The sequence below is a fragment of the Rhincodon typus genome, chromosome 13 (genome assembly GCF_021869965.1).
Source record: "Rhincodon typus isolate 14 chromosome 13, sRhiTyp1.1, whole genome shotgun sequence".
NCBI classification, from domain to species: Eukaryota; Metazoa; Chordata; class Chondrichthyes; order Orectolobiformes; family Rhincodontidae; genus Rhincodon; species Rhincodon typus.
In genome coordinates, this window is record NC_063344.1 from 59,364,896 (window position 1) to 59,379,115 (window position 14,220).

The 14,220-nt window shown below is 42.8% G+C and overlaps 1 protein-coding gene and 1 non-coding gene across 9 annotated transcripts in view; one reads left to right on the forward strand and one right to left on the reverse strand.

Moving 5' to 3' along the window:
* LOC109935897 (heparan-sulfate 6-O-sulfotransferase 1-like) overlaps positions 1-14,220 on the reverse strand; it is a 310,111-nt gene that overhangs the window by 250,859 nt on the left and 45,032 nt on the right. The window lies entirely within an intron of this gene.
* Positions 3,165-3,235, forward strand: trnag-acc. The gene has a single exon. It is a non-coding gene; the product is annotated as a tRNA-Gly (tRNA).

Here is a 14,220-nt window from a genome sequence, read left to right on the forward strand (position 1 = left end):
AAATAAATAGGGAGAGAGGGGGAGGCGGATAGAAGATGGATAGAGGAGAAGGTAGGTGGAGAGGAGACAGACAGGTCAAAGAGGCGGGGATGGAGCCAGTAAAGGTGAGTGTAGGTGGGGAGTTAGGAAGGGGATAGGTCAGTCCAGGGAGGATGGACAGGTCAAGGGGGCAGGATGAGGATAGTAGGTAGGAGATGGGGGTGAGGCTTGAGGTGGGAGGAGTGGATAGGTGGGAGGAAGAGCAGGTTAGGGAGGCGGGGATGAGCTGGACTGGTTTTGGGATGCGATAAGGAGAGGGGTGATTTTGAAGCTTGTGAAGTCCACATTGCATTGCAGATTCACCTAACAGGTGAGCAAAGAGCCTGCTATCACATCCAGCTCCTCTTGGCACACTAGTTAAACATGGACAGCTGTCTCCCTTTGACCCAACAGCAAGATTGCTACCACTGAGCCAAAGTAGACTCAGATGGAAAGACTGCGAGCTTAACACCTGTCCTCGAGCCTTGAGCAGATACAGTAACCCAGCAACCGAGTGCAATTATGGAGTGCCACGCTGTTGTAAGTGCCAGATTTTGTGGAAGACATTATAACGAAGCTCAGTGTGCCATCTCGACTGGATTTAAACAGCTGGCTGGAGTTTCTAAAAGGGTAGGTATCGGGTTCTGCATAGCCGTTGAAGGTGAAATCGACCCAAATAGCTGAAATTAAACAGCTCCCATATTCTTGTTAGTTTTCGATTCCATTTGCAGAGGAGGGCAGCTAAGTTACAGAATGTTCTTATGGACCTCACCAAAACAGGAAGTTAAGGGTCAAGTAACAGGGTGCACAGTGGCTCAGTGGTTAGCACTGTTACCTCACAGCGCCAGAGATCCCAGTTTGATTCCACCCTTGGGTGACTGTCTGTATGGAGTTTGCATGTTCTCCCTGGGTCTGCGTGGGTTTCCTCCGGGTGCTCCGGTTTCCTCCCATAGTCCGAAGATGTACAGGCTAGGTGGATTGGCCATTCCAAATTGCCCATAGTGTCCAAGAATATACAGGCTTAGCCATTGGGAATGCAGGGTGACCGGGATAGACTGGGGTGGGGGAGGTCTGGGTGGGATGCTCTTTGGAGGGTGGGTGTGGACTTGATGGACCGAGTGTCCTGCTTCCACATTGTCAGGATTCTGCATGACCCAAGCAGGATCCACGGGTCACAGATAGTCCCCCGGCATTATCAGTGTCCAGGTGGTTGTGACAAGGTACATGTGGCCTCCTTAAAACCTTCTGCAACCTGATAAAGGGGATCAATAAATTAGCTTACCATTGTAATTACTTAATTATTATTTGCACCATCGCTGCACTGTGCACAGATAATTATTACTGATGTTTGTGGTGGCCTACAGCACTTGTTGTATTACTGTACATTTCTGCCTGCTGACACTGAAGCAACTCAGTGTCGCCCCTGCAGGTTAACCAATAAAAGTTTATGATAACTAAATGTACAAGCACCAAGGAAAATACTATACAGGGTTAACAAGGTGGATAGCTGGATGAACACAGCAGGCCAAGCAGCATCATAGGAGCAGGAAGGCTGATGTTTCGGGCCTGGACCCTTCATCAGAAAGTACAGAGTACGGAGAGAGAAAAAGAGAAGGAACAATGGTCATCAGACTAGTACAAAAGTGTGGAGATGGTATTAACTTAAAGCAGAATGAGTCTTGGGAATAGAAGTGGCAGAGTACAGAACAAATCTATTACTGATTTTCTGATGAAGGGTCTAGGCCCGAAACGTCAGCCTTCCTGCTCCTATGATGCTGCTTGGCCTGCTGTGTTCATCCAGCTCTACACCTTGTTATCTCAGATTCTCCAGCATCTGCAGTTCCTACTATCTCTGATACTATACAGGGTTGTTCATTTGAAAGAGAAAATCTAACATGAAAATACAATGTCTGAATGAAAATCCCTGGCCTTGGGTCAGATTCAGAAAATGTGGAGGTGAGTTTTGAGGGGAGGGAACCAAATGAAGATCAAGTCTCTCTAAAAGCTACTTTGTTATTGGATAAGATTCTTCTAGTTCTGCTGATCTGAGATTGAAACCTAGAGTATTGTGTCCAACCAGAAAAGTAAAAAAAATCAATCATTATCGGCAAGTGCTGCACAGAAAGTCTTACATTTAGACAATGTGGATGGCAGCCAAACCAATACTGCTCCTGGTAAATACAGTACATAGTAACAGTCAACAAGGGGATGTGATGGGATTACAGATGAAATGTAACAAACAGTAAGTAAGGACGATGAAATCTCGAGCTAATCGGCTCACTGTGTTAACCTTTACAGTACAGAGAGAGAAAAAGAGAAGGAACAATGGTCATCAGACTAGTACAGAAGTGTGGAGATGGTATTAACTTAGAGCAGAATGAGTCTTGGGAATAGAAGTGGCAGAGTACAGAACAAACCTATTACTGTAAATTTTGCCTTGATGAGTTCCTGATCTTGGTTCTTCTGCTCAAGATGAGGTGTTAAGCTGTGTTGAATAGAAACTGAAGTTTTTCTTAAAAATGTCGGAATGATGTTGACTGTCTACCACCTGGGTGTAAATGAGTCCCCAGTGCTGTCTTTTGAGGGGAGCAAGGTGGACATGGAAAAGCAGGAAATCATGCAACATGGAGAGGGCAGGTATGCTATCCAATCTGTATTTTTTTTTCTCAAAGCCAAATCGTTTTTGTGGTTATATCATAAAATTTCTCCTTTAAATCGAAGGTAAAATAGCATGTCCTGGACACGAATGATGGTCATACTAGATATCTCACTGCAAATGAGTCCTCTTTGTCTGGTTAATTTGGGGAAAGACATCAAAACCAAAATTTACTAAAAAGCAATGTAGAGTCTTCACACCTTGAAAGAGGGACGACACGCTGTTGGGAGACATGCGCAGATGGGCTAAGAAAGAGAGGAAGAAAGCAGCTACTGCTGTGAAGACCTAGGCGAACTATTTTGCATTAACAATTAAACAGAACAATTGTAAAAAACTGGTTGTCTGGTTAAAAGGAAGGGGACAAGGCTGACACGACGCTTGGAGAATTAAAGAACTGAGATTTTACCAAGTTGGGCCCAGCTATCGAAAGTCAATTCGGCAAAACTGGTTGGGTGGAATGATTTCCTGAAGGACACTGGAAGTGCTGCTTGCATTGGTGGTTCAACGGTAGAATTCCCGCCCACCATGCAGGAGGCCTGGGTTCAATTCCCGGCCAACGCATATTGTTCCTTTCTGCTCCTTCTCACCGCATACTTCCTTCCATTATTGTCTGAAATCTGTTACACTGACATGTTGGTCGGGTGATGTTGCATTGGAATTTTTTCAATCGGGGTGGGGGAGCATAGTGGCTCAGTGGTTAGCACAGCTGCCTCACAGCACCAAGGACCCAGGTTCAATTCCAACCTCACACAACTGCCTGTGTAGAGTTTGCACATTCTCCGCATGTCTGCATGGGTTTCCTCTAGGCGCTCCAGTTTCCTCCCACAGTCTAAAGATGTGCAGGGTAGGTGGATTGGCTATGTTAAATTGTTAATAGTGCCCAGGGATGTCTAGGTTAGGTGGGTTAGACGTGGTAAATACAGCATAGGAAAATGGGTCTGAGTGGGATGCTCTTCGGAGGGGCAGTGTGGACTTGGTGGGCCAAATGGTCTGTTTCCATACTGTAGGGATTCTATGAACGTTCAACCTGGCATGACAGGGAGAAGTCAGCGTGCTGGAAAGCTGGGAGTAACCTAGGACGTCTGCCAAAAGCGCAGTGCACAGATAGATAAGCTGTAATATACACCTCATTAATTAGTCAATGTGAGTATATTTTCCTTCATTTGGTACATTAATTGTTAAGTGATATCTGATCTACATTGATTTCAGTTTGTTACAACTGAACTGTTAAATTGGGAAACCTCGTCCTTTCCATCAGATTCTCTGAAATTCATCCATTAGGAAGTTATTGATCTCCATGAGCATTATAACAATTTTAATGGAATCAGTCCTTTGGTAGGAGAATGTAGACAAGCGTGGATACTATCAGGATGATCTGAATCCTCACACAGATCTGAAAAAAGATCACCTTTTCAAGCCGTCCTCTTCTTTGGTCCACAAAGGAACTCTGCAACATCTCATGAAAAATCTATAGTTGTGAGGTCCTTTGATATTAGAAGATCACCTCCAATCTCAAATCTGTGGTTCTCATACCTGCAGATGCATTGAAAATGTAAAAAGAAGCAAACCTATGGTCAAGGTAAAGGTGCTCCTATTGTTCAGTATGTTGAACACATCTGTATCCACTTGAATTATATATAGGAGGTCAACAGGGCTGCGGAGGTCAGCATTCAGGAAAGATAAAGAAGGCATATCGGTTCATAGAACTTACCATCCCAAAATTAGAAATGGGAAGGTAAAGGGTTAACCAGACTTTGAGGGTAAGGTTTCACTGAATTTCAATCAATGCAATTATGAGAAATAAAAGTTTAAGCCGACACCCAAACCATCAGGTTGGCAATACACCCTCCATGATCCACCCAATACCTCAGATCGGTTTTGTGTTGTGTTATTAGCTCTCATCCATTTCTGACCTCAACCTCATTGGGTTCGGATAAAGTAACCACCCATAGTTCCTGTTAACAAGAATTATCCACTAATCCCTGTCATCTGAGTAACCACTTTGCTGGCTCATTTAAAAATGGCCAGAGGTCATTTTGAGTGTCTATTACAGTCTATGACAGTTGTTTAACCACATTTGAATAAAGCAATAATCAAGGTAAAAACAACCTTGAAGTAGTCTTGAAGAAGCAAGAGTATCATTCACTAATAACCTGGCAACAATAATATGCAAACTTTTTGAAAAAAAAAGACAAGAGCATTCCAGTAGGTATTAGTGTCATGACATACATGTGTTCATCTTGAGAAATCATTATGAATAATTACAGACTTTCTCTGGACTCATTACCATTGTTTCACTGTGACATGAGATTAAGATATTATAAACATGAAGTGTTGAAGCGATGGGAAAGAAAAGATAGAAACACACTGTTTTCAGTTGTTTAGGGGTCTAAAATTAAAGGACATAAATGAGATTAGACCTGAAATTTTGGCCACAGGAGAGACCATTTCGTGGGTTGTGAGGTTGAAAAATGTACTACTAAAGTTGCTGATTGAAAATCATGTCAACATTTAAGTATAGGTTAGATTGTTAAAGGCATGGCACAAAGGAACATGGGGTCAGAGGAAGTTTGTGTAAATAAGGATTAGTGCTGAAATGAAGGTTAGCCGAATTAAATTGATTGTTTCCTTCCTTTAATTCTATAAATGCTGATTCGTCACTTTAACCACGTGATATCAGTCACATGATCAGCATTAGGCAAATCTCTAAACTGATAATCCAGCAATTGACCACAGTTCTTTAATTTCTTCCCACTTCAGACAAAAACTTTACCCCTTCCTCGCCATCATTAACAGCAGGACCATGGCATCTGGTCTGATCTCTTGCGCATGACTCCCCAACCTAACCATCAAACTGGCAGCACTCCCGTTTCTCAAACTCTCTGAGCTCACTTTTCACCCAGACTTTGGACTCGGTCCTTGCCCTTTCCAGGCATCCCTGCAGCACAGTTGCAAGCTGTGACAGGCCAAGTTGAAGGGCCTGGGATCAGAAGAGTAGAGACTGAACAGGAGTTCACTGCTTAGGTGAGAAACAAAAGGTGGCTTAGTGTTGAATACTTTACTCCCGCTGCTGACAAAATTAACCTTACATGACGTTGAAAAAACATCTCATGTTAATAGGATGATTATTTCTCCTTAAAAACAAAACAAACCCTTAAATGGCACAGAAAAGAATTATATCAGTGCAGTCTCCCAATACACATAATCACATTGATTTTTTTTACAGCAAAGGCATCGGGCAAGTTACCTTTCAACTGTAGCAAGAGTAATGGTAAACAGAGATTGACACACAATAACTTAGCAACTAACGTAATCATTTGGACAGTCGTGGTGACAATGGAAAGCACTTGATGCACTGTCAGCAAAGGCAGGTGATCAAAGGATCAAGAGAGGAAGGGGTAAAGTGAGAGACAAGCAGACAGTATGTTTCTCAATTCCTCTGTTAAAAATATTCCCCACAGCTAAGCGAAGCAGAATCCAATTGTCCTGCAGCTGACTCCAGTTGTAATTTTCCCACTTGCCCACTGCAATACAACTGTTAATTCACACCATCTAATAGTCATGAATTTTTAAAGAGAAAATCACTCAATGCTTCTTGTTCCCAGAAGCCAGTCCATTGTTGGAGAGAAATAACACGGCTGAGGGCCACCCTGCTAGATTTAAGATGCTGGACTAAGAAACGCAAGTAAATAACTCTCTCTCTCTCAAATACAACAGTATATTCTGTCTATTTAAAGGACACAATCCCCTTTGCTGACATGAATGAAAATCACTTCTATGCAAATCCAAATAGACTTCAATGCAGAGACAACGCAGTGTGGAGCTGGAGGAACACAGCAGGTCAGGCAGCATCAGAGGAGTAGGAAAGTCGACGTTTCAGGTCAGGACCCTTCTTTTCTTGTTGTCCCCCCCCCCCCCCCCACTGAAGCTTTAGGACTCCTTTCCTGTAACAGCGTTCCAATGGCTCCTACCTTAAGGAGTCTCCACCTTACCCAAGAAGCTTTCATTCATAGCTTGTAATCAAATTGATTCATGGGATGCCAGAGCTGATTCACCCTCCTACTTTTCTCCTGCCTCTGAGAATTGGTCCTCGGAAGCAAGTGGAAGTGACAGATGAGCCAATTTCCATTAACATCCTGGCTCAGATCACTGAAAAGGTGCTTTCTCACAATACGGTATGTCTTGGGAAATTTACATCCTGTCATGGTAACTACCCCTCCAACAAAGTCTTGTGGCAGAATTTGTAAACAAGCACCAAGATATATATTGGTGGAGATGGGAAAGGTCATTCCCATTAGATAGTCCTTACATGCCCAGATTCTCACATCCTCTGCACACTGCCTTCAAGTTTAGGAAGAAACTGTTGTCCACCTCTGTGTCTCACCTCTATTTACCACTGCACAGACGATTTGGAGAGAGGTGCAGTGGTTTTGGGTGAGGTTCATCCCAAGCACTCTTTGTGACATGCTCTACGGGTTGTTCTCATGGAGGACCACCAAGTCAAACATCAACTGCAGCTCCAGAACCATCAACTCATTGGAAGACACTCTTTAGTCTGCCTGAAACTTGCTGGTCTTCATCCAAGTGTTGCAGACTGTCACGTTCCAATGTCCAGGGCTACATGCTAAGGGACGTTTTGAAGCTTGGAACAGCCATTAAAGATGCACAATGGAAAGGCAGATGTCTCAGATTCTCGATCATAGTGTATAGAGAGACTGGAAACTATAGAATCCAGTGGGCTCTCTATCTCAGAAAGAATATGGATCCTAAAACAAAAAGATTGGGAATGTTTCGAGGCACATCAGAGTATAATAGAAGAAATCTTCATACTTTTTGCACAATTTCTAATTGGAATTGTTTCCACCCTTGGAATGTACACCTGACTTGGAATGCATTTTGTAAATATCAAGTCCCTCAAAATCAAATTCTGTGGAACATGATGTATGAGAACAAGTTGAATATTACTCCAAATTCAATAAGAGTGAAGTTGAAATGGTCTTGCATTTTATATTAACAAATGTTGTGAACAAAGTACATTTTTTGAAAACAAATCTGATGACAGCACAGGTGAGTGCAGGTAAAGATTGGCCGTCATACCTAGCACTGACTACACTATTTGCCTTGACACACAATGGTGAGTTCACAGTGAATTCCACTATCACTGAGTGCTGGGTGACAATGAAAAGATGTGATGTGAGTCGTGAATCATTATAAATTGCTGGGTGATCTTCCATCAACCCTGTTGTTGGCCTTGTTAAAAACAGTAGTTTGCCCTTCCTATATGTGAGTTACAAGAAATTTCAGAATTTGTACCACAATAGGAGTTAAACTCACCACAGAAAGTTCAAGGTGGTACTTATGCCAATTTTTCTTTCACTTTGTTTTATTCACTCAATTCACAGTTTCTCCCCCTTTTTATTTCTCTTTCATGGTCTAGTTTGACTCTAATGCATTTTTATTCTTTCTTCATTGTTCACTCTACCATCTTCTTTCTCCTTAAATTTCACTGGTTAAAAAGGAGATAGATAATTGATGCTGTCATTTACCCAATACTCACTTAAAGCCATTTGTAACATAGAATAGCTAAAAGGATGAGAAAAAAAACATCTAATTCATGTGGCATTTCATAAGATGTTTCATTCCAGCAATCTGTGGGCCTTTCTATCCCCTGAAATACATTGTTCTCGACAGCCGCTGGTTATATTCACTCCGCCAGGAGATTTGCTGTGTTAAAATGACCGACTACAGGAAGGTCAGTGTCCTGCTTGCGCATAGACCAAAGTTGTTCCGCAAAGCGCTCACCCAGTCTGCATTTGGTTTCTCCAATGTAGTGTAAGCCAACAGTAAACAAGGTTGGAGGTGGTACAGGTGAAATGCTATTTCACCTGGAAAGGCTGTTTAGGCCCTTGGATTGTGAGCAGGGAGGAGGTGAAGGAGCACTTCCTGCAGTTACACGGGAAGGTGCTGTGGAGAGGGAGGCTGGTATGGGTGGTTGTAGAATGGACTAGGGTGTCGTGGAGGAAATGATCCCCGTGAAATACAGATAGGGTAAGTGAAGGGAAGATGCGTTTGGTGGTGCGGTTCTGCCAGAGTTGTCTGAAATGGCACAGAATGATCCTTTGAATGAGGAGGCTGGTGGGATGAAAAGTGAGGACAAGGGGAACCCGATCACGCTGTTGTGAGTGATGGGAAGGGGCAAAGGCAGAAGCACGGGTGATGGGTTGGATGTGGTTGAGGGCCCTGTCGATCACAGTGGGTGGGAAACCATGGTTCTGGAAGAAGGAATCCATGTCAGTAGCACTGTTTTGGTAGATGGCATCATCCAAACAGATACGCCGTAGGTGAAGGAACTGGGAGAATAGGATGGAGTCCTTGCAGGATGTGGGATATGGAGAACTGTAATGAAGGTAGCTATGGGAGTCAGTGGCTCTGTAGTGGATGGCAGTGAACAGTTTATTCCCCAAAATGCAGACAGAGAGGTCAAGGAAAGGAAGGGAAATCTCAGAAATGGACGATGTGAAAGTTATAGAGGGGTGGAAACTGGAGGCAAAATGAATGAATTTTTCAAGGTCCTGGTGAGAGCATGAAGCAGCACAGAGGCAGTCATCAATGTACCGAGAAAAGAGTTATGGGAGGGGGCCAGTGTAAGACTGGAACAAGGATCTTTCCACATACCCCATAAAGAGGCAGGCATAACTGGGACCCATGCGGTTTCCTTATTCTGCATGCAAGATTGTATTCTTAAACACTCATTACGATCTGTGACATTCTCTACTGTTTTTTATAGGTTAATTGTATTAGATATAATGATTTCTGGAAACCTCCTGACTAAACCACAAATCTTGTTCCAGACATTCTCCCTGTGGTTCAGTAATATACATCCCCTTGTGAAACCAAGCTAGACAGAGCAAGATGGTCCCAGAATCTAACTTCTGTCTGTGCCATATTTGTTGTCCACAAGACTTGGGACAACTCTAATTCACCACGACTGGCTACGTTGCATCCCCAGAGTAATAAAAAGAAAAAAAAAGTGAAATAATTGGGGGAGACGGGTGGAAACTCATTCAGCATTCAATTTTCACATGCTATCAAATGCCTCTGCTCTACTAGATGTGAGTTTTGGATGAGAACAGGATTAGGCACATCTCAAGATTATTGTGCCAAAGATTTAGTCAAAAAAAAAGGTGTATTTGAACATGCTCTTCCCCAGTGATTGGGAGAGGCCAGTAATAAGATACTGTGTTTCACATGAGGAGAAATTGTAACACTGCTGAATGGGTAAACAGACGGAACAGCAGACCAACAACATTACAATAAACAGTTGGTCTTAATCTAACTTGTCATTTTGGCAGGTTCTGTTGCGTTCATCCTGTCCATAGAGCTCTGCAGAATTTCCCCAAGGCCAATGACATCTTCCCTTCCTCAATGTGCAAATAAGTATCAGAGCAACATTTGACAGAAAAACCAGACCAAAATGTGAAAAGAGATCAGCTAGCATTCCTACTCAGATCAGTTTATCATCTCTGGTGCAGGTAACGGCTGCCCTCATGCCACATTTAATCGGGAAACCATTTCTGCAAACAATATTTGCCTTCTTGATAACTCCTTCACTTGTCCAGACACTCTGAAGCAAGGCGCTAACGAATTATATATCATATGAAAAGAGTGAAACAAAAGGTGGGATTTTGCCTTTGTAGACCCATTTTCACCAAGGGTGTGGTAGGAGATGGGAACCAGTTTATTCTGTCAACAGACTTGGCCATGCTCCTCTTCACTTAGCTCTAACATCAGCATCCTTATCCAGGTTTCTCAATCAGAGAAAACGTGCAGGTAGACACACCTTCTGTCCAAGGAAGAATTCTAATTTAAAGGAGCACTGTCCGGGGTCAGAATGGCTGAATTGGAGATTGCTGCAGCCTCAGGAATCAATCACAGGATTGAAAAGGAGACATGGCAAAGCTGCCTTTACCCATTATTATAAACCCTTTGCTGGGTCTTGAATTCCTAACTTCAGATGTTTCTATGGGACCTGAGGAATTGACGTGAGATTGTCTTTCCCCAAGGTCAGGAGGAAGAGGTCAGCCTTCTTAAAGCAAGCAGATGTGGGTGAAACTGGCCAAGGAAGTGGCAGTAATGTGATCCCTCAAACTTAGATATAGTACCCTGGGAGGTCTGGGCTCATCAGAAGGCAAGTAAAACACTTTCAGGTGCCAAGCCAGTGTCTCAGCATTCTCTTGCACAGCAACATCCCTCAGAACAACTTCTTGCAGCTCCAGCTGTTCCACTGTCTCCAAGCATCAACTGATATTTCCATCCGAACACACAACATCCTCACAAATCACCTCAGATACTGACGTTGTACCTGCCAATAAGCAATAGTTAGCCTTCAGCTGATAAATAGAAAGCAACATTTGTGCAACACAAGTGCCAGCAATGACCACTCATACAAAACAGAATCTAACCGCCTCCATTGCCATTCAATAGCATAACCATCACTGAACGTCACCTATCAACCTCCTGAATAAAACAGAACCAGCATAAAAGTTGCCCTTTCTTCCTCTCGATGCAATATATTTCTCATCTTCATAATTCGCTGCTCTTGCCTTGCAGAACTGAACATGAACTCCACTGGAGAGAGAGAACCAGGGGTTTGTCCACTGACAACCACCCTTGACATCTGGCTAGTTTTTCCACTGGGATCCTGTTAGTTCCCAACCAGATGCCACTTCTCAGAGGTTTAACCTGCCCGTATGTGAACCCACCCTCCCCTTGGCAAACAAAATTCTCATCGAGGAGCTAACACCATTGGGATGGATAATCACTGGAAAAGTTCTTCAATTCAAGGACCAAGCTCTTTGAGATATTTGCCCAGCTGTGAAAATTGGCAAAATTGAGAGACCAGGCCAAAAGCAAGTACTTCAGCTAACACGTTGCTCAGTGTCACTGGGATCTGCCATTTAATGAATGCACTTGGTTCCAGCACCACTAAGACACTGCACTAAGAAAACAACTGACCATAGGAATACTCAACACTGTGATTACCCAACAATTGCACAGATGTAGCCCTTTTCAAATAGAATTTCCAACATGTAAAAGTTGGGATGGAATGTGATTCAAATGCTGTCCGTTTCTCAGCCGTCCAATTTTCCAGCACTTCTAGCTCACAGCACAGCAGGTTCAGTGGTAGAAAATGATGGCAGCCCTCTTTGGAGATAAGCTGGTTGCCGGCTGATGATTTCTAATTGGAAAATTGTGTATGCAGTTGTATTTCAATCTCCCTCTCCCCACGCAAGGCACAAATTGGGCACCAGTGGAAACACATGAATTGCTCCAGAAAAGATGATGGGGAGAAGCCTGGGAGTTAAGTAGCATACTTCAGGTGCTTCACATATCTCCAGTCTGGTGCGTAAACACATCTCTGTGCTCATTAAAACGCTTTCTGCTGCACTGCCATTTATATTATGCAGCTCGGAGACCTCCGTTCCTGATGTTTCAGTTTCTATTACCTGCCAGGATAAGGGTTAACACTCAGAACACACACCACCTCCAACTGCCGGAGGGCACTTTCCGATCACAAGATAATTGTAGGAGGGGAAGATGATTTAGCCTACCTCAGTGTAGCTATCTGGAGAATTCCTAATACCCTATCCCTTCCTTCACAACATTTCAGGAGCCAATTACTTCCAAACAGATTAAAGAGGTTTGCATCCACTCCTCTAGCTGGCCGTTGCCCCATGCGAATGATCGCTCTTTGATCATAACGAACTCACTTGACATCAGCCCCAAATTAACTTCACTAGTCAATAGTCAAATCCAGTGGTTCTACTTCCTCAGTACAATTTCATATTATATTCCGAGCCACCTTTTTGTGAAGTCTGGCCCATGACATTTTTTAAAGAGATTTTCCCAATTTGTTTCACAGCCACCTCCTCTTCTGTCGCTACATGGATCTAACAATTATCTGGCTCTTTCTACAAGTGTCCAATCGTTATTTGGAAACCACAGAGCATACCTGCCATGAGGGAGTTGTATATTCAGAGATGTATGTATTTGAATGAATCACATGCATTACTAATATAAACTCAAGGCTTTTAGCTGTCTGAAAATAGCTGAGAGATTCTTAAAAATTAATTGTCACAGATTTATTTTTCCTCCCCTCTTGCTCTATCCCATCTTCTCCTGAGAAGCTGTCTCTGGTTACAGCATGGTTCCATGCCACCAGTCTCTCTCCTGTATCTTCCCCAAAAGGGCCATTTTTCATTCTTTGATAAGGATGAATTGGCTACATGCCAAAGAAGGTGTCTCTGCTAAGCTCCACCGTCTTCTTACCCTGACACAGGAGGAGGCGGAGGAGAAATTCCAGAAAGAGTTACTGGACTGTGAGGCACTGCCTGATGCTCACAGAAACCTATCAAATTCTAACAGGTTGGACTAGACAGGCTAGATGCAGAATGTTCCCAATGGTGGGGGAGTCCAGAAACAGGGTCATAGTTTAACGATAAGGGGTAAACCTTTCATGACTGACAGTTAAACTGCAGAATTCACAACCAGTCAAACTGGTGAAGGTCAAAACATTGTGTTTTTTTCCAAGAGGGAAGTGGATTTAGCTCTTGTACCAAGTTCATTTTTTCCTATTCCTGATGTTCTTAATTCAGCAAAGACCAGTGGCCAAAATTGGATCCCTCTGGTCTACATATTGAGGCCATTGAGTCCACTGGAAAACGGTACTTTTTTAATCAATGGAATATTTTGACACATCCACCCGTAATCCTAATCAAATGAAAATCTTATTCTGCCCTTCCCTGAACAGCAGAGTAAGCCACAGAATGGCATTGCAATGGTGTACAGCCTCTATAATGCAGTATTAACCAAAATAGCAACACTGGGGGGAGAGTCAGAACATGCAAGACTCTTTTGAAAGACAGATCTGCTAATGATGGCATCTACATCAAAATCAGCAAATGAACATGCTCTCTCCTCTTAAAAAGCCCACAGATGTGAAACATTGTGGCATCCAGGAAGGAATTAAAAGCAGTAAGAGGCGGGTTAATACACAAACGTTTGTATCGTATTGCATGGATATTTAATTAGTGTGTTTTAGCAAGAACTTTCACGTAGGACATATTTAATGGGAAAAAAAAATCAAAAGCTAAAAAAAGGTTTCAAAAAAGTCACAAAAGAAGAGCCTAAACTCTCAGATGCACTGACTGAAATGGGTTGTAGCACTTCTCTGCAATAACTAATTTTCTCGCAGACAGTTAACAGATGTTTCCAGGCTACAATGTTCATTCCACCGAGACTGCGCTCCTTCAGCTCAATGGAATTTCTCAGATGTGTTTATCACTGTATTTAAAAAAAATAAATGAACAAAGCACACAAGCTATCTTTCCATTGTATAGCTGACACCAAGGCATAGTTCTGAAATTCATGCACCTTACAAATACATAAGAGAGGTACCGAGAGTGCTACCGAATGCTAGTAATTGTCAAATCGCCGATTGCTTTTCTGAACCCAAGTTCTTCCTGTCTGTGAGTTTTTTTTATTTT